General features: G+C 43.7%; 1 pseudogene; it reads right to left on the bottom strand.

Annotated features, from left to right (window-relative positions):
* Positions 1–369: 369 nt before the first annotated feature.
* LOC147462880 (uncharacterized) lies at positions 370–2341 on the bottom strand (annotated as a pseudogene).
* Positions 2342–19032: the final 16691 nt, after the last annotated feature.

Genomic DNA, 19032 nt, shown 5'->3' with positions numbered 1-19032 from the left:
CTCTCTCTCCTTGTCGGCGGCTAGATCTTTAAGATCTCTTGGGATAGTTTCTTCCGACGTTAGACATCTCTTCTTCTTTTTCTTTTTCCCATTAAAAACAACATAAAAGACATAGTAACAGTCTTAGCAACAATAACCAATAGTCAAAGAAAGAGATGGGGGAAAATTGCAAAATGCAAACCCTTTTAGGCTTGCAATAGTCATGCTTTCAAGAGTAAAGCAAAAAGTGTATCTCATTACACAAGCTAAAAGGTCCAAGGTTTCTATTTAAGTACTATCGAGTCACAGCTCTTAGCTAAATCTTGCTATGCCGCTCACTTCTTAGACTTCTTGATGGCCTTAGGGGCAGCTGCAGGGATGCTTCAATACTCAATCCCTGTGCCAAGCGCTCTTCCCTCCTGGTAATTTTTCACTCCCTGATTGCTTTTCCCTTAACTCTACGGATTCGAACTGATTAGACAGTGTCTTGTCATGAGCCTTCTCAGCTTTAAACTTGTGAATACTCTCCATGAGCACGTGCTTATTTTTGAACACGTTACCCTTGAACTTCATATACATACCATGGTACATATGCTTGTCAATCTTCTTAGCCTCCCAGTACTTTCTTAGCAACCAGTGAAGCACTCGCATCCACCTCAACCAGAGAACTTTAGAAGGTAGCATGGCCTCCCTAGTACCCCGCCTCTTACCATATCTTAAATGATGGCCTTTCGTTTTAGCCTCCAAAGCACGCTTTGCTGGTCAGTTTCCAAATCACAAAGCCATCCTTGACCAACTTTTTGATATTTTGCCCTAAATTGGCCATATGAGAGATTTTGTTGACCTCATTGGGATCGAGCCAGACATTGATACCCACCTCCGCATGACAAACCACCAAGAAACATTCTTAGCAACTCCATGTGAGCATCCAACCAACCTGGGCCTCCTTTCTCCTTGCACCTTGCATGGAGTAGTCCTCCGAGCAGAGTGCTCCCTCACAGCTCTTGCTTATGTCACCAACAAGCTAAGTGCAATTTGATAACAAGGCCGATAGTGAAGGTCTAAAATGGCCTCCCAATACACGTGGGACTCAAGGCTAATAAATAGAAAAGCTACACAAAATAAATAGAAAAGGCACATCTTATATATCTATATTAAAATGAGAGGGTATGCTGCCATGTGGCAGCAAATCTTTGCAAGGGCTAAGCCAACTCCCGAAAGCCATAGAGGTGGAATCGAGTGAGCAACCGACGTGGAATCCAGTGAGCAGTGCTAGGGTAGCAATCGTGTCAGACCGCGGGCAAGAAGACCACTACCTCAACACTCACGAATGGCTTGCCACATGGGCATTGGCGTGCAACAGCAACAAGCTTTCTTGAGGTAATATTTCGTAAATTGCTGGCGTGCACATGGTAGTCAGGAGCGAACCCCCGCGGATAAAGAGCTCAGATGCTTCAAATTCCTCCAACTCCCTTTCCTCTATTCAGGATCTCTTCAATCGATTATGCTCCAACCCAAGGTTCGCAAACGCTTAAGCCTCTCAAGTTATAAGGAATGCAGCTAACACACCTTTCTCCATGGTGCCTTTTTCTTAGACGCGGCCATTGAATCCTGCCACGATGCCCAAGACGTCCAACAACACTACAAAAAGTGGGTCAATAATTAGATTGCCACCATGGCCACTATCTGAGCCGCTCAGCTCAGTGCCATGGAAGCTAGTGGCAGTCGACTGCAAGTGCGTCAAGTTATCCATGGCCGCTTGCCAAGTCTACTGATTGCTAAGCGGGCCCTGAGCCTGTGCGCGCACTAAAATGTGTGTGTGTGTGTGTGTGTGTGTGTGTGTGTGTGTGTGTGAGTGAGAGAGAGAGATCAAGCCTGCAGTTCCACCTACGCCCTCAGCAGCTCCCTTTCTCTAACAATGTTACGGGCTATACTGGCAGTGCTGCTCAGCCAGGTCGACAGCAAGCAACCAGGAGAAAGAAGTGATCAAGCCTGTAGTTTCACCTACGCCGTTAGCCAGCTCCCTTTCTCTAACAACATTGTGGGCTATCCTGATGATGCTTCTCATCACCCGCCTCCAATGCCCACTCTCACGAAACCCTAATGTGACGAAGGGTACGGTCTTCTTCTTCTTCTTCTCCTCCCTCTCATGAAACAAACTCACATACCATTTCCTTCTAGGCTTGCCTGTCGATTGCCTCCTCACTTCCGCATCCATAGAGATCTCCTCTCTGCACAACTCGCTCCATTCCAACGCCACCTGACCAGCATCCAGTTGGGGTGCTATTGGAGCCCACGACCAGTCTAGCGCTACTCCTCCATCGCCGCCGCCAGACTTCATCTCTTTCAGCTCATACATTGCAATTATGGGCACTTATACGCCCTTACGCCAATATATCTCCACCACCCACCAGTATCTTTTGTATCGATCGAAGCGGCACTACCTTGAAAGATGAGTGTCCTGCTAAAAGTGCTGCAGGTGGTGCACCCATCCACGCCGTCACCCACTCATCTTCCCTCGCTTTGTAAACATGCTTAAGAAGAAAAACTCTCCCGTGGCAAGCAACTGAAGGATGACGTTATCATGCTCCAAGGTTGCAGCGCCAGCTATCTTATGCCAAAATCCCTGCGCAAGCTTCCATTGCCTCGTTGAAGAGTTGTAGACTTGTAATAGCGATAGAGGACCTGGGATGAAGGCCTGCAGCTGCATTAAGAGGTCCTGGCGATGAAGTTGCCATTGTGGAAGTTCCAATCGCTCCATACATGTTGATCAGTAGTAGGGCTCCAGCACCAGCCGGATGCGCAATCCTGGTCCTTTGAAAGCATGTGCAGGGCCAATCTGCAAGGTAATGATGACGGCGATGCGACGTGGCTCTCTCTCTTAGTAAAACAGAAACTCTCTGAAAGAGCGCGCGCCGGCGCGTGCTCTTTGAGAGAGTTTCTTTTTCACTAAGAGAGAGAGTTTTGACAGACAGACAGACACAGAGACAGAGAGAGAGAGAGAGAGAGAGAGAGAGAGAGAGAGAAGATGTGCTGCTGCAATGATAACTGTGGGTGTGGCGCAAACTGTCAATGTGGCAGCGGCTGCAAGGGGTGTAGCAGAACTGACAGCCTTGTGCTGTCGAAAAAGGGGCAGCTCTCGTTCTCAGTGCCACTGCCTTCGTCTGCCCCAGATATGAAAGGGCTCTAGTTTTCAAAGTCGAGAACATCTTTGGGTATCATGGCTCTCCTACTTCTTGTTTCTTTCTCAACTAAGCTTAAGGTAGCCTAGTGCAAGGGGTTGCCTTAATAGCACCAAGAATAATGTATTTATCTTTAGTTAATAGCCAATCGCGTAGTTACCATCTATGGATCGCTTGTACACGGTGTGCTCACCTTTGTAATCATACTCACCTTTGTAATCTTGGAATTTGGTAATGATAATGATAATGTCTTAAGCCAAAAAAAAAAAAAGAGGTCCAGAGTGGTACTGAGAAATCACCATCATGCTATCAGGCTGTTGGTGATGCAGATGGCAGAGGGCAAAGAAATAAACGTCAAAGTCGACATGAGGGTAGAAAAGCAGAGGACAAAGAAATAAACGTCAAAGTGGACATGAGGGTAGAAAAGCTTATGATAGTTATAATCCTCAAGTAATTAAGCCTGCGGCTTCAGTGCAGCTTATAGCTGCTTGCACTTTTAGCAGTGTGTGTGAGGGATTACTGGCAAACAGCTCAATGTAGAGGGAAAGGCATTGGGGAATATTGCCACTAGTGCAAGTCATGGTCTGATGAGCCTTCAGTCACACTCCTCGTCCCAACTCTGTTGATAACCTATTTGAAAATTTGATGAGGCAAGCATTTCAGAACGATTTGCAGACAAACAAAACATCTCTCATGACCGATGCAATGCAAAGTACGGTGTCTGCAAGAGTTGGTTAACGTGACGTAGCTCCAAGGAGATGCAACAGCATTGCAGCGAAAGTCAAGTAGCTGTAAGTCATGCAGGTGCAATTAGGAAGCGAGAGCTAATTGGCCATCCGATATTGGAAGAAGCAGGAGGCATGAGTAGCAACTTCCACTACTATGATATGATTCCTGCAGCCGCCAATATCTCAACTGACTACAAGTAGTAGTACTAGCACCAACGTGCAACATTTTAAGAGCATAATAATACATTGCTTATTAGATATGATGCTAATCACTACACTGCAAAATTGCAAAAAACTCTCTTCTAAAAGATCTTCCCACAATCAATCGGCCACAAAGCGTATGATAAGGCCTATGATAGAATTGAACGGGAGTTCATACTTCAAAGTCTATATGATATGGGTTTGGACAGATTCGTTTTCACATTCTTTTTGGGAATGCATCAGCTAGAATTTCAATTAATGGTACTCTTACAGATGTTTTTCCATTGCATAAATCCATAAGACAGAGGTGCCCACCTTCTCCTTTTCTCTATTCTATCTCATCTGATGCCTTGGATTGGCTTGTTAAAGATGTTATGCAGTAGGGAAAACTCACTGTCATAGACGTACCAGGCTCTATGAAGCAATTGTGCCTCCGAAAATTTGTTCATCATACCAAAGCAATTGTGAGGAATGATGTATATGCAATGGAGAATTTTAGGTCTTGCCTCACTGTCTTGCAAGTGGATCGATTATTAACCATGCTAAAACTCTCTTTTGATGGGGATGTCTGCTTTGTCGAAGCCAATTTTCACCAAAAGACTTAAACAGCTGCGTGGGGGGGGGGGGGGGGGGGGGGGGGGGGGGGGGGGGAATGCCCATGTTGCCTGCTGATTGGTGTTTTAGGCTGAGCAATTATATGATGGTTTATAGTTTAGCTTCTCTTTTATGTGCCATATACGTACGACAAGCTAGTTATCAGCATTGATGGAGTCATGCTATAACTATCCACTTTCTAGTAAGACAATTTAAATGATTAGGAGATCAAGACCAATTAAAATTGTGAGTGGAGATCTAAATACTGAAACAGTTAATAGGAGTTTTGGTTATGACCTGAAAAGTAATGGTATTCGAAGGATCTTCTATCCGAGAGAGAGAGAGAGAGAGAGAGAGAGAGAGAGAGAGAGAGAGAGAGAGATCCTGCGAGGAAGTGTTCACCAAAACCTTTTGTATGAACCAATGGGAAAAAGAACATTGAATATCTTAACCAAAAAAATAGGATTTTATTGAGTTTTACACCAAAATCCTCCAAATTTAGCCAGTTTCCTTCAATGCCAACCTCAAAACTAGCTTGGAATTTTTTATTATAGCCCTTAAAAATACACTTAAGTCCTGGTTTTTAATGAAGTTTTGCCAATGATAGTGATATTGTTTCTCATTTTAGACAGACAAAGAGAGAGAGAGAGAGAGAGAGAGAGAGAGAGAGAGAGAGAGAGAGATCTAAGCATCTTCTCTCACTTAGCATTGTTCTTTCTGATGGATACGACCTTATCTCGAGCTTAAAAGAGACTGAATTTGCTGCAAACAAATTAGTATGTTAAGTCATTGCAGCGACCTTCCCTCTTGTTGAAACTATCGTTCCAGATTTGAAGAAGGCTCTAGTACCACCTTTCACTACAAGAGGCTATTCATATTAGCGACGCTCACACAGCGACGCTCAAAAAAAAAATTCCCGGCGTCGCTATGAGCGTCGCAAATTTACAAAGAAATTTGCGACGCTCATAGCGACGTCGGCTGGACTAAAAAAATAACCGAGCGCGCCCAAAAACTCAGATCTCATATCTGAGTTTTTCGGCGCCCTCAAGCAAGGAGCAGGTAACGCTCTCCCTCACTCTCTCTCTCTCTCTCTCTCTCTCTCTCTCTCTTTTTTCTCCACACACACACAACAACACACAACACGAGGAGAGGAAGGAGAGCCAGGTATGCTCCTTCCCTCTCCTCATTCTCATGTTCCCTTCCCCTCTTTCTCTCTCCCTCTCTCTCTCTCTCTCTTTTTCTTCTCCACACACACACACACACACACACACACGAGGAGAGGAAGGAGAGCCAGGTATGCTCCTTCCCTCTCCTCATTCTCATGTTCCCTTCCCCTCTTTCTCTCTCCCTCTCTCTCTCTCTCTCACACACACACACATAGTGTTTTTGAGAGAGAGAGAGAGAGAGAGAGAGAGAGAGAGAGAGAGAGAGAGTACAAACAAAAACAAAAACGCACACACACATACATAAACAAAGAATGCACACACACATTGAGAGAGAAAAAGAGAGAGAGAGCATGCATAAACAAAAAACGCACGCATTGAGAGAGGAAAAGAGAGAGAGAACATGCATAAACAAAAAACGCACACATTGAGAGAGGAAAAGAGAGAGAAAACATGCATACGATCCAAAAAAACGCACACACATTGAGAGAGAAAGAGAGAGAAACTAATTTAACGTCATAGGAAACTAATTAAAATTAAAAGAACTAAAGATCTAGCCGACGAGGAGTTGAACTCAAGACCTATTATTCAAGAGGGAAATGGCATAATCAATCTATCATACTTGGCATGGGTGATAGAAAGGTTATACCATTTATCTCTTTTTATTGGCACACACATCCACACACGCGCACACACACAAGAAGAAGAGAGTTATAACGTCGTAGAAAACTATCTTAAAAGACGTTAAAGATTAGGTTATATGTAGACTTACATTAAATTAGATTTAGGTTTATTTTTAACTAGATTTACGTTTATTTACGCTAGATTTAGATTTACGTTATATTAGATTAGATTTAGGTCTCCATAGACTGCGATGCCTGCATGAAGCGGGTGAAGAAAGCCCTCAATGGAATATAGGGTATTGCTGCCTTCACTCATGGTGGGCTCCGTCGATCCAAAAGTACTGGTGAAATGTCTTCAGAAGATAGGGAAGAAGGTGGATCTTCAGGGCGGCAAGAGTCACTACATCCCCGACACAATGACCATCTAGACAACCTCTAGTCATTCAACAGCAACTTCAAAGTTAGTAACAAGAGCAAGAACGGTCTAAAGGGCCAATTGCTGTCGTCAGATGTGGATGGAGATGAGGCAGCGTCACCGCCGGAAGTTAACTCTCACATCTTTAGTGATGAGAATGCCAACTCTTGCCGAGTTATGTGAAAAATTATGTGTTAAATCAGTTTTAAGGTTCTTATAATCCCTGTTAGTTTAGTTCTTTGTTTTTAATATAACATAATTTACGTTAGATTTAGATTTATGTTATATTAGATTAGACTTAGGTTTATTTAGGTTTACCACACACACACACACACACACACAAAAGAAGAAGAGAGTTTTAACGTCGTAGGAAACTATCCCAAAAGACGTTAAAGATTAGGTTAGATGTAGACTTACGTTAAATTAGATTTAGGTTTATTTTTAGTTAGATTTACGTTTATTTAGATTTACGCTTATTTACGTTAGATCGAGTCCACGCAAGAATTACTTACGGTTTAGGGTTTAGAGTTAGACGAACAGTGAAAAGATCTACTGTGAAAAGATGTTAAGATGCTGTGAAGTGCTACAGCTAGAGAAGAGGCAAAGGGGTTTTGTCCACTACATGCAGTATCATGTAGACGTGGGTGTGTAGATTTCTTGTACCCACAAATATAGGTATTGACCAATAAAGACGAGATTATAACCCGGTGGTTCTGATCTCCGTGCACCTCTAGACCGAGGTGTGCGGGGATTGGACATGACTAGAGAATGTGAGGTAAAGAGAGAGAGAGAGAGAGAGAGAGAGAGAGAGAGAGAGAGAGAGAGAGATAAGACGAAGAATGCCAATAGAATATTAAATTTGTTGTCCAGGTTATAAGTTTTTTATCCTCATTATGAGTAGCGACGAGGATGTGGGACCGTCCAACCGAAACACCTATCTCTCAACGAGGGTCTTATGTCCTTGTAATCAATGCAAGCATGCTGTGCGACGGACAAGACGTGTTTCTTTGCAGCACGTTCGCGAATTTGGCGAGTTCGATCCATCTATTATAGATCGAGTTGTTGCCAATTATAACTCGTCGGACTCTGACGCTGGCCAACAAGCAGCAATCTTGCAACCCAATAGACGTGTTCGCAGGCGCTTTGGTCAAGCAGCATATGTGAGGCCACAAGATGTAGCCTCTGACAGCTCGGGGGATGATCATGCAGAGCACATTCCCAACGAGGCAATGTTTGAGCCCGAGATTGATGAAATGATCGAGACGATCATGGATTCAGAAAGGCTTATCTATGATGATATGAAAAGTGAAGCCGATACGCCATTGTATAATGGAGCACGTATGTCTAGATTGAAAGCACTCCTGGTTCTTCTCAACATGCAGGCAAAGTTTGGATGGAGTGACACTAGCGTCACAGCGCTTTTCAGGTGATCTATTACAATTAGTTTACTTTAATAAAACTCTAAATGTATAATGATCTGATAGATTTTTACACGACTGTATCATATTTTTATGTTGTGTAGATTGCTGAAAGAGCACATACTACCAGCTGACAATGTGATGCCAGATTCCCGAGATGAAGCAAGAAAGATTTTGCGAAACTTGGGGATGGATTACAATTCTATCCACGCTTGTCCTAATGACTGCATTCTTTTCAGAGGGGAATACATAGACATGGAGAAGTGTCCGAAATGTGATTCCGAAAGATATCGAGTAGATCTCCACGGGACAAAAATTCCACAAAAGGTTTTGCGACATTTCCTCTGCTTCCTCGCATCAAGCATTTCTTCGAATGTAAGTCCATGGCCGCCCTAGCATCATGGCATGAGGAGAATAAATCTTCGGATGGTGTGCTACGAATTCCTGCAGATTGCGTAGCGTGGAAACATATAGATGGAACATGGTCGGATTTTGCCAGGGAAGCTCGAAATTTGCGCTTAGGCCTGGCTATGGATGGCGTAAATCCATTTGGTCAAAGATCAACATCTTACAGTGTATGGCCCGTTGTCATCGTCAACTACAACATTCCCCGTGGTTGACTACGAAGAAGGGGCACCTATGGCTAAGCTTGATTGTGCCAGGGCGATATAAAGTGGGGAATATGGATGTGTATCTTCGTCCACTATTGGAAGAGCTACAACAATTGTGGATTGGCATAGAGGTGGTGGATATGAGCCGACACACAGGACGACGGAATGCTTTGATCAGAGGCATTCTAATGTGGACCATGCATGACTATCCCGGGCTAACAGAATGCTCAGGTGATCTATTGACACTCCTCACTCAGACACTGTAAATCTTGTTTTTTCCCATAGTTGATCTATTATCATGTGTATACATGCAGGGCTTCAAACAAGCGGATACAGAGCATGTGTCACATGTGGACCTAGACTGAATGCACGTAGGGCACCCTCACTGAAGAAGCAAATCTACGAAGGTCATCAAGCGTATCTTCCAGAGAATCATGTGTTACGCGACGGCTTTTTGGGAAGAGAGCCACCAAGGATGTCTGCACAAGCATGGTTAGAGCAGAAGGAGATGTGCGATGACGGATTGCCTCCAGGGATGAAGAGACTATCTCTATGGTACGAGTTACCATACTGGCCCCGACTCATGATCAATCACTTGCTCGATCCAATGCACATATTCAAGAATGTGGGTAATCTACTATGGGACCATCTGACCGGCAAGAAAGATACTTTGGGAGCCAGAGTTGACCTTAGAAATGTGGATCGTATGGAGCAATATTGGCCGCAAACAGCGTCTGATGGATCGATAAAACTCCCTAAAGCACCATGGATTTTCACAGGAGCCCAAGAACGCAAAGTAAAAGAGACCATTCGATCTTTGCGGACCCCCACTGGCGTAATGCACTCGCTCCGAACGTGTTTTACTAAAGAAGGAAAGCTTACCGGTTTGAAGTCACACGATTGGCATAAAATGTGTCAGGTACGTTCATAGTGGACTTTAATATCATTGCATAAAATGTGGACTTTAATATCATTGCTGCACATACTTTACAGTTTATTTTACCGGTTGCCATTGAGGGATGTTTGTCTCTCGACATCCGTAACACAATCTACAAACTTGCAAAGCTGGTGCAATGGATCTCACAAAAGGAGATCAACGTAGACTCCATACCATTCGCCAAACTAAATGCTGCGGAGCTTGTGTGCATGTTTGAGAAACATTTTCCTACTACAATGCTAACCATTCAGGTGCATCTTCTTGTTCACATAGTTGATGAGGTGGAAATAGCTGGCACAGTTCATTCCAGATGGATGTTCTTCTTAGAGCGTTTCATGAAAACGCTTAAGGGATATGTGCGTCAAAAGGCACGTCCGGAGGGTAGCATGGCAGAAGGTTGGTTGGTATCAGAGTCCCTAGTGTACATTGGAGAGTGGCTAGACGGATTTGATAAATCCCGGGACACGCTATGGCGAACCATAGATGATGAGCGCATATCTGGGATTGTCATGTGCAATCTCGGTGTTGAGAAGAAGATGACGGAAGATCTAGAGGCTAAAATCAACCGATTTTGCATGCTTCACAATCCAGTGATGCAAAAGTGGATTTCACAATATGAGGATGCAAAGCAAGAGCGACAAAGGGCACGAATCGAGTGGAGACGGGGAAGACGACCACCGATGCACTATCCAGCGGTTCTGGAGAGCCTACCAACCTTCATGAGCTTAAGATGGTTGCACAACCAATTGAAAAGCGCACAACAATGCGGTGACGAAGTGACTGAAGAAGAGTGGGAGTACTCTCGGGGTTGCGCGACCAAGGTAAGTTTGCAATGTACGACTAGCAAGTGACTTTATTTATAAACGTTTGAACGGCCACTCATAATCTTTGTTCGTTGTAGTATAAGTCATACACAGCAGCATGGTGTAAAGGTCGACATTTTAGGGTGGAACGAATCGACAAAAAGCGTTTTACTCAAGATTGTGGAATCATGGCAAAATTTGAACAGTCTAGTCGACGACGTTCCTCTGATGCAGATCCTGTGGTGGCGGAACTCACTTACTTCGGCACGCTGCAAGAGATTTTGAGGATCGATTACAGAGGATTTTTTGTCGACTTGTTCGACGTGCAATGGTTCAAGATAATCATGGAGGGTCGCAACGCTACTGTGCGTAGAGGAGAGTCTGGTTTTCTTGAGGTGGATTCTACTAAGAAATGGACTGACCTAAGAGACACTTTCGTACTACCCGAGCATTGTGAACAAGTAAGTATGTAAATAGTTAACATCCCCCTTTTACAAGTTATGTGCTTGAAAGCTCTCATGTAAGTTATGTGGCTCTGGCAGGTAATATTTCATCCTACAAAGTCTACATCAAACTGGTGGTACGTCATAGAGGTAGCCCCTCGTAGTGCAAGGACGTATGAAGGCTACCATGTGCCAATCACAACGACATCAATGGAGGAGATCAGAGAAGATGCTCAATCAGAAGCCGCTGCGGTGGTGCCAGACGAGCATCAAGATGCTACTACTCTATATGGGGTGCATGCAGAGGAGCTACAAAATGAAACAGAGGATATGTGTTTAAACGGAGAGCTCTATATAGATATAGGAAGTTATGCTGAGTTATGCGAGGATGAGAGAGAGATCTCTTAAAGCCACAAATATTGTATTTGAACAATTTTGCTCCGTGTTGTAAAAGCTCTGGCTCTCTAAGTACCTTCCATGGTGTATAACGCTCTTTTCTACTCGCGCTCACATCTTTTGATTGAAAATTCTGAGTTTTCGACTTGCCTCTTCTATCACTCAATTCATTGCGTCATTGTATTTATATGCGTCATTACGTCATTGTATTTAATGGTCTTTGCGTCATTGTCTACTCTATTCATTCAATATTAAGTTTAAATATTCGTGTGTTTAATGCAGGTATGGATGATGAGGAGTTTCTTTCTTCTTTGTCACCGCAGCAGAGACAGTGGTACGTGGAGCGTCATCGCTCTGGCGCATCATCGCGCGTTCCTACTCCATCCGCATCTCCCTCTCTTTCGGAGCATTCGGCGCGCTCCGAAGCTTCGGCGTCGACGAGACGAGCTTCACACTCGTCTAGACACCGGCGCTCTAGTGGTGGCGGTGGCGGTTGTTGTGGGGATTCCGCCACCGATGCCTCCACACCGCCTCGTGTTCGACGAGGCTCTTTACCCTCCCCTTCTTTGCCCGCCCCCACACCAGCCACAGCATCGCCATCTACGCCAGGTTTTGCACGGCTGACTGTTCCTAGAAGCTACACACCTCTACCTACTCCGCCAGGAGCCACCCCACTCGACACTCCTCGCTTCGGGGCCCAGACGCCGGTGGAGACACCTGACGTCCGTACCCCCATCGACACGCCGCTAGAGACCCCTGCCGGGACACCCAGGTTCACGCGTCACCGGCCAGAGGGCTTGCCTTACTCCGTCGACATCAGCGGCGGCATCATCATGGATGATGACGGCAAGAAGGTGATCTCGCGCATGCGTGGTCTTTGCTCTCAGCTGTTTAGACACTACATACTAAACAAATGGAGTGAAGTACCAAGTGATTTAAAAAACAGAGTCATCAGCATACTTCATGATGAGTTTCCCGTTCCAACACGGGATCAGCGCTTCAATGAAGACCTGATGAAGATTCGAATGCGCGAATACTGCAAACACAAGCGTTCCGAAGTGCAAAAAGCAATCAAGAATGGGTGGAACAGGCCAGATTGGCTGGCCAAAGAAGATTGGAAGAATGCGAAGAAAGCAGCGCGCGAGAATCCCGACAAGTGGAAGCAACAAAAGGATGCAGCCAAGCGCGAGTAGAGGCAGGGAGCTCGCACCACTTGGGGAGCGGTGGATGGGCATCATTTGAGGCCGATTTTGTAAGTGTTTTCACATTGCTCTTTATGTTCGATAGTTTAGGGTTTATGAGTTTTTTAATTCTAACATAATGAAATCTTTGTATGTTTTGACAGTGGTCGATGACAGGACGTGATCCCACACCGTACGAGCGCGAGTACGCAGGCAGGAAGGGCTTAAACGCCCTGATGGACATTCTCAGTTCTCGCGGCGGCATGGTTAGTATTAGGGTTTACTCTTTTTTATTTTTTGTATTGTTTTATAAATGTCGTTATATGTTTATACTTACTGAAAGCTGTCTTATTGTCTTTTTTTGCAGAATCCGACAGATACGCCGCTTGGACGCGATGAGACGTCTGACTAGACGACGTCAGTTTAGCCGTAGCTAGATAGCATTAGTTTAGGGTTTCTCATAGCTTATGTATCATGAGACGGATTTTATACGTCTTTTTGAACCATGTATATTATTACATTTGTCACCGCAGTTCCTTTTGCCAATCAATTCTTTATGCCTATGATGTTGTACAATTGTCATTATTACATTTGCCAATCAATTCATTTTGCCTATGATGTGTACAATTGTCAATTTTGCAAACAATGCGTCTTGTGGGTGACTATTTTGGGTCTATTATCTACCCTTGCACTTTTTTTTAAAAGTGAATCAAGTACAATATGGTTGATGGGTGGCAGGGCATTCAATGCCCTGCCACCAAAAAAAAATTCTCTCGGGCGTCGCTATAAGCGTCGCTATTTATGGCTCTGTAGCGTCGTTATGAGCGTCGCTATAGTCTTCTGTGTAAATGTCGCTATAATCGTCGCTATGAGCGTCGCTATGTGCGTCGCTATATAGCGACGCATATAGCGACGCTCTCGTAGCGACGCTCGTAGCGACGGTTTTAGCGACGCCGGGGGTTATAAAAACCCAGTGTATTTCCGTCGCTAACAGCGTCACAAGAGCACACAACCTCTTGTAGTGTTTTAGGGTATGGCATGGCTTTGATCTTCATAGATTGAAGTCGAATTTGCCTCTTATAATTGGTGGCAGCATGAATATTCCACATGACCAAAGATGTAAAGCATATTCCGATGATGATGTGCCCATTGTGTGGTGGATGTTATGTGCCTTCTTGACATCTGTCATATTTTTTCAAACAATGATTCAAAATGGAAAGAACTAGCATCTTCAATCTTTTTGAAAGAAGTTGTTCAATTGAAGCTTTGAAGTTGTCACATTGTATGGTAAAAAGATCCTCAATATTTTTTTTTGTTTCCAACTAACTTTTTTTCAATTATGATGATGTCTTTCTAGAAAATTTTAGGCATAGAACTCTATTAATTTTGATTGTTGTTTTTGTAAATTGATAAAATAGGGTATATATTGGTTAATTAAAGAAAAATATGATTTTATTGTAACAAAAGAAGTCTTTCATAATTAATGGTGTTTGTCGAATATGTGTCATGTAAAAAGAATGCCCTTGTATGAAGATCACAACCTTGTAGTATGGACAGGGCAAGAAGACATGGAAGGGATGATTGGTGTATAAATGAACTAATGAGGTGCAATAAATTGCTATGAAATTGATGTGGTCAAGAGGAAGAAGGATGCACATGCTCTCAAGTATAAATGACAATCAAGAACCAAAGTACTAGACAAGGGAGCACTTACCTTAGAGAAAGAAACATAGGATGACTTAAGCATTAAGTAAAGGCCTAGAGCTCTTATTAGTCTATCTAGCTTACTTCATGCTCAAACATGTGAAGCCCAAGCGAGAAAAATCCAAGCCAAAGAATAGTAGAAGTAGAGGAGATTATAATTTGATAAATAGAGATTGAGCCAGAAGATAATATTTTCAAATATTGTGTTACTTTTTTTAAAAGTAAAATTTGATCTTTTGGAATTTAGGAGGTAGTCTATCCATTGAAAACTCTTTTTGTTGCAGTGCATCAATATATAACAAACAATAAATATTTTGTTGATGATAAAATTTAGTATATAGCGTACAAACACTTGCTCGGGTTTGTCTTTGCTCGGAAAAACTCGCTCGGTGCGTGGTAAGACTCAATGAGGGCAGTAGCGACATCCAAGGACTGCCCAAGTGGCAAAATAGGTTGAGAGTGTCCATGGTTGTAGCTTTAAGAGTGGAATCCCCGAAAAGACACTAGGGATGGTGAGTTTCCATGACAGCAGGTCTTAAGCTTGAGGTGTGGGAGCTCGCAATCGTGCAGCAAACTCGAGCAGTTGTGTGCAAGACCCAAGTTGGTATGGTAGGTTGTAATTGACTTTGTGCATGTACGTAGTATTGCTGTGGTGAAAAGTTAAAAAGTAAACGGCTCTCTGATCCAACAAAAGGCGGGGAAGTTGAAAGGATCCGACCATGGTGGCAGAATCTCTCCCCCTCTCAAATGACATCATGGCAGTCCCTCTCAGTGAGCCGGAGGATGTGTTGTCGGAGGCTTATATAAGCTATGGTTGCAATAGTCGTGGAGGCCTTTTCAAAAGGCTATGTTGAAGGGAGGACTTTTTTTGGTCATTCTACCCACGAAGAGTACCATAGCACCTCTTTTGTAGCTGAATCTCTATGCAAAATGGGCACGACTTTGCACCGCATACCTATGTACTCTCTCTTCTCTTAGCACCTTGGAGGGAGCTCCTACAAGTTACTAGCCTTTTTTATCATGGAGGAGGGGGCGCTCCTGCGAGCTGGAGAGAGAGAGAGAGAGAGAGAGAGAGAGAGAGAGAGAGAGAGAGAGAGAGAGAGAGAGAGAGAGAGAGAGAGAGAATCCGCCTTGGTCGATATGTATGCTAAATGTGGTGCACTTCATAAAGCACAAAAAGTGCTTGAGGAGCTTCCTCTCTGGGATGTTGACATCATGGCAGTCCCTCTCAGTGAGCCGGAGAATGTGTTGTCAGAGGCTTATATAAGCTATGGTTGCAATAGTCGTGGAGGCCTTTTCAAAAGGCTATGTTGAAGGGAGGAGTTTTTTGGTCATTCTACCCACGAAGAGTACCATAGCACCTCTTTTGTAGATGAATCTCTATGCAAAATGAGCACGACTTTGCACCGCATACCTATGTACTCTCTCTTCTCTTAGCACCTTGGAGGGAGCTCCTACAAGTTACTAGCCTTTTTTATCATGGAGGAGGGGGCGCTCCTGTGACCTGGAGGGAGAGAGAGAGAGAGAGAGAGAGAGAGAGAGAGAGAGAGAGAGAGAGAGAGAATCCGCCTTGGTCGATATGTATGCTAAATGTGGTGCACTTCATAAAGCACAAAAAGTACTTGAGGAGCTTCCTCTCTGGGATGTTGTCTCTTGGAATGCACTAATTGTGGGACACCCTTAACTAAGCCAAGATGATTTGGGCTATTTTCGACGGTTGGCAAGAGAGGGTGTCCCTCTAGATGCAATCAGCAGAGCAGTGCCAAGAAGAAGCAATATCCGATACACAAGAAAACATGTAGGGGAAGACCGCACTGCCTTGGTCGATAAAGCACAACAAGTGCTTGAGGAGCTTCCTGTCCGGGATGTCGTCTCTTGGAATGCACTGATTGTGGCATACGCTTAACTTGGCCAAGATGATTTGGGCTGTTTTTGGCGGATGCCAAGAGAGGGTGTCCCTCTAGATGCAATCAGCATAGAAGCGCCAAGAAATAAGAAATACCCCCTACAGAAGCAAACATGGACGGGAAGAGCGTGTATACCAAATGTAGTGCACTTCATAATGCGCAAAGAGTGCTTGAGGAGCTTCCTGTCCGAGATGTCGTCTCTTGGAATGCACTCATTGTACGAGACCCCAACTTGGCCATGAAATTCTGGATTGTTTTCAACTGATGATGCCAAGCGAGGGTATCTCTCTCTAAAGATGCAATGAGCAAGGCAGTGCCAAGAAAGCGCAATATCTGCTCCACAAGAAAACATTTTAGCTTCCTCTCCAGGATTTCCTCTCTTGGAATGCACTGATTGTGGGATATGCCCAACTTGGCCAAAAGTTCTTGGCTCTAGAGGGCGGATGTCGAGCGAGGGTCTCTCTCTAGATGCAATTAGCAAAGCGGCACCAAGAAAGAAGCAATATCCGGTACAGAAGAAAACATAGATGGAAGAGTGCACTCCCTTGGTCAACATGTATGCAAAATCCGATGCACTTCATAAAGCACAAAAAGTGCTTGAGGAGCTTCCTGTCCGGGATGTCGTCTCTTGGAATGCACTCATTGTGCGATACCCCAACTTGGCCAGGAAATTCTGGGTTGTTTTCCACTAACGATGCTAATCAAGAGTATCTCTCTCTAGAGATGCAATCAGCAGGGTAGTGCCAAGAAAGCGCAATATCTGCTCCACAAGAAAACATTGAGGGGAAGAGCGCATTGCCTTGATCGACATGTATGACAAACGGGCTGCACCTCATAAAGCACAAAAAGTGCTTGAGGAGCTTCCTGTCTAGGATGTCGTCTCTTGGAATGCACTGATTGTGGGATACGCCAAACATGGCCAAAAGTTATTGGCTCTTTTGGACGGACGTCGAACAAGGGTCTCTCTCTAGATGCAATTAGCAAAGCAGCACCAAGAGAGAAGCAATATCTGATACATGAATCCTTGCAAATGGTGAATCTGATATAGTATCTGTGTAAAAGAGTAAGAACCTGAAACTAAACTGATCTAAAGTGAAATGGGATGAAATGAAATGCTGAGATGCTGGAATCAAGATCCTAACCTATGATATCCACCATCGGTCTTTGGTTCAGCTCATCAATGTCCTCCTCTGTGAGTACTCTGACTAGGCGTCTCCCATGTTGTGCTAGAACAGTCGAGACCCTTTGATGCAGCTTCTACCGATGTCTCGATGACCCTCATCATAGTCATGGGCGTCTAGATCTCCCAAGATCAGCGGCCCTATCAATCAGTGTACCTCTGGTACAGGTGGACTCTGAGGGTCTGCTGTGATGCTTGCTCATATGAATGCCACATATGTAGTCTAAAGAAATCAGTGATCTCCCTCTGTAAGTGTCTCCTACTGTCTGGTCTCCTCGAGAGGCTCTCCCTACATCTATGCAGCTCCAATAAAAATAGGCTAAGACATCTCTGATCGTGGTATCTCATAACTTTGTTTAGTGGTCCAAAACCCTCTCTGAATAGGCGGTCGAAGCAAGGGGTTTGAGGGTAAGAGGGACCATGCCGCCGCCGAAGGCGGCGCCGTTTTACTAGTGTTTGCTAAATATTTTCTATGGTAAATGGTAACAACTATTTAAGGATGTCTGTTTATTGTGACCTAGTAATTGTAAATCCCAAGTAAGAAAGCTCTTCAAACCAAGAATCTAAATCTACATCTCTACATAAAATTGGTTTTATTTTTAAAATTTTGTCTTGAATGGCCACTCAAGGGAGCTGAAAAAAACATGTCTTTTTAAGTGTTTTCACCTATATTTAAACAATATATTAGCCACTTAACATTTTGGACTTTTGTTGTCTTAATGAATACACAATTCAATAAAATGCAATCATATATATGTATATTTATTTATTGGAGAGAGAGAGAGAGAGAGAGAGAGAGAGAAAGGGGGGGGGGGGGGGGGTTCTCTCTAGTGGGCATAATCTCAAAAACTCAACCTTTTGTTCGAGTTTAAAAGTTGAGAAAAAGCGAGCATGCAACAAAGTGAAGTCTTGCTTTAGAGTAACTATTTCTATTTGGATTCTTGTAAAAGCGCCCCTTCCAACCTTATCACAACAATTTTGGCTTGCTCAAGCAAGCCTTATGCAAGCTACAAAAAAACCTCAAGAAGGTTCCTAGTGACATGACATATGTCCAGTGTTCGGGAAAAATGTGTCTCGGCTTAATATCGTGCCGTTTTCAATTTCCAAAATGTTGGCTGAAGGCAAGGGAAAAAGAAGAAATCCCGTCCCAAAATAGAGAAAAATAGTGGTAAAACTTGAAAAAACAACCTAATTTTTTAAAATTTCCTCTTGGCAAATTCAAGGAAAGGAATTTTGTATATTTGGAAAAATGATTTTTCCCGAACACTGCACATGTCCCTCAAGTGGAGTGGCCAACAACTCATTTTTGCAAGTTTATGGTCTTCACTTTAAAAGCTACCTTCCAAGGTACCACTTACTTTATTGACTCCCTTCACGCACACCTCTTTTTAAGGCTTCTTCATACTCTAGGTACAAAATTGGGTACTTTTGATCATGCTCTTTGTAAGTATTCACTACGTAGCTTTCAAAGACCAAAATTGTAAGGTAATACGCACTTTGAGACGCATGGGCTCCATCATGCCTATGTGCTCTTCCTTGCTTTTACTTTCCAAAACTGACAATGGTT

This window comes from Adiantum capillus-veneris, chromosome 2 (assembly GCF_014529385.1).
Source record: "Adiantum capillus-veneris isolate H3 chromosome 2, ASM1452938v2, whole genome shotgun sequence".
Lineage (NCBI taxonomy): Eukaryota > Viridiplantae > Streptophyta > Polypodiopsida > Polypodiales > Pteridaceae > Adiantum > Adiantum capillus-veneris.
This window is presented reverse-complemented; position numbering and strand designations above follow the sequence as displayed.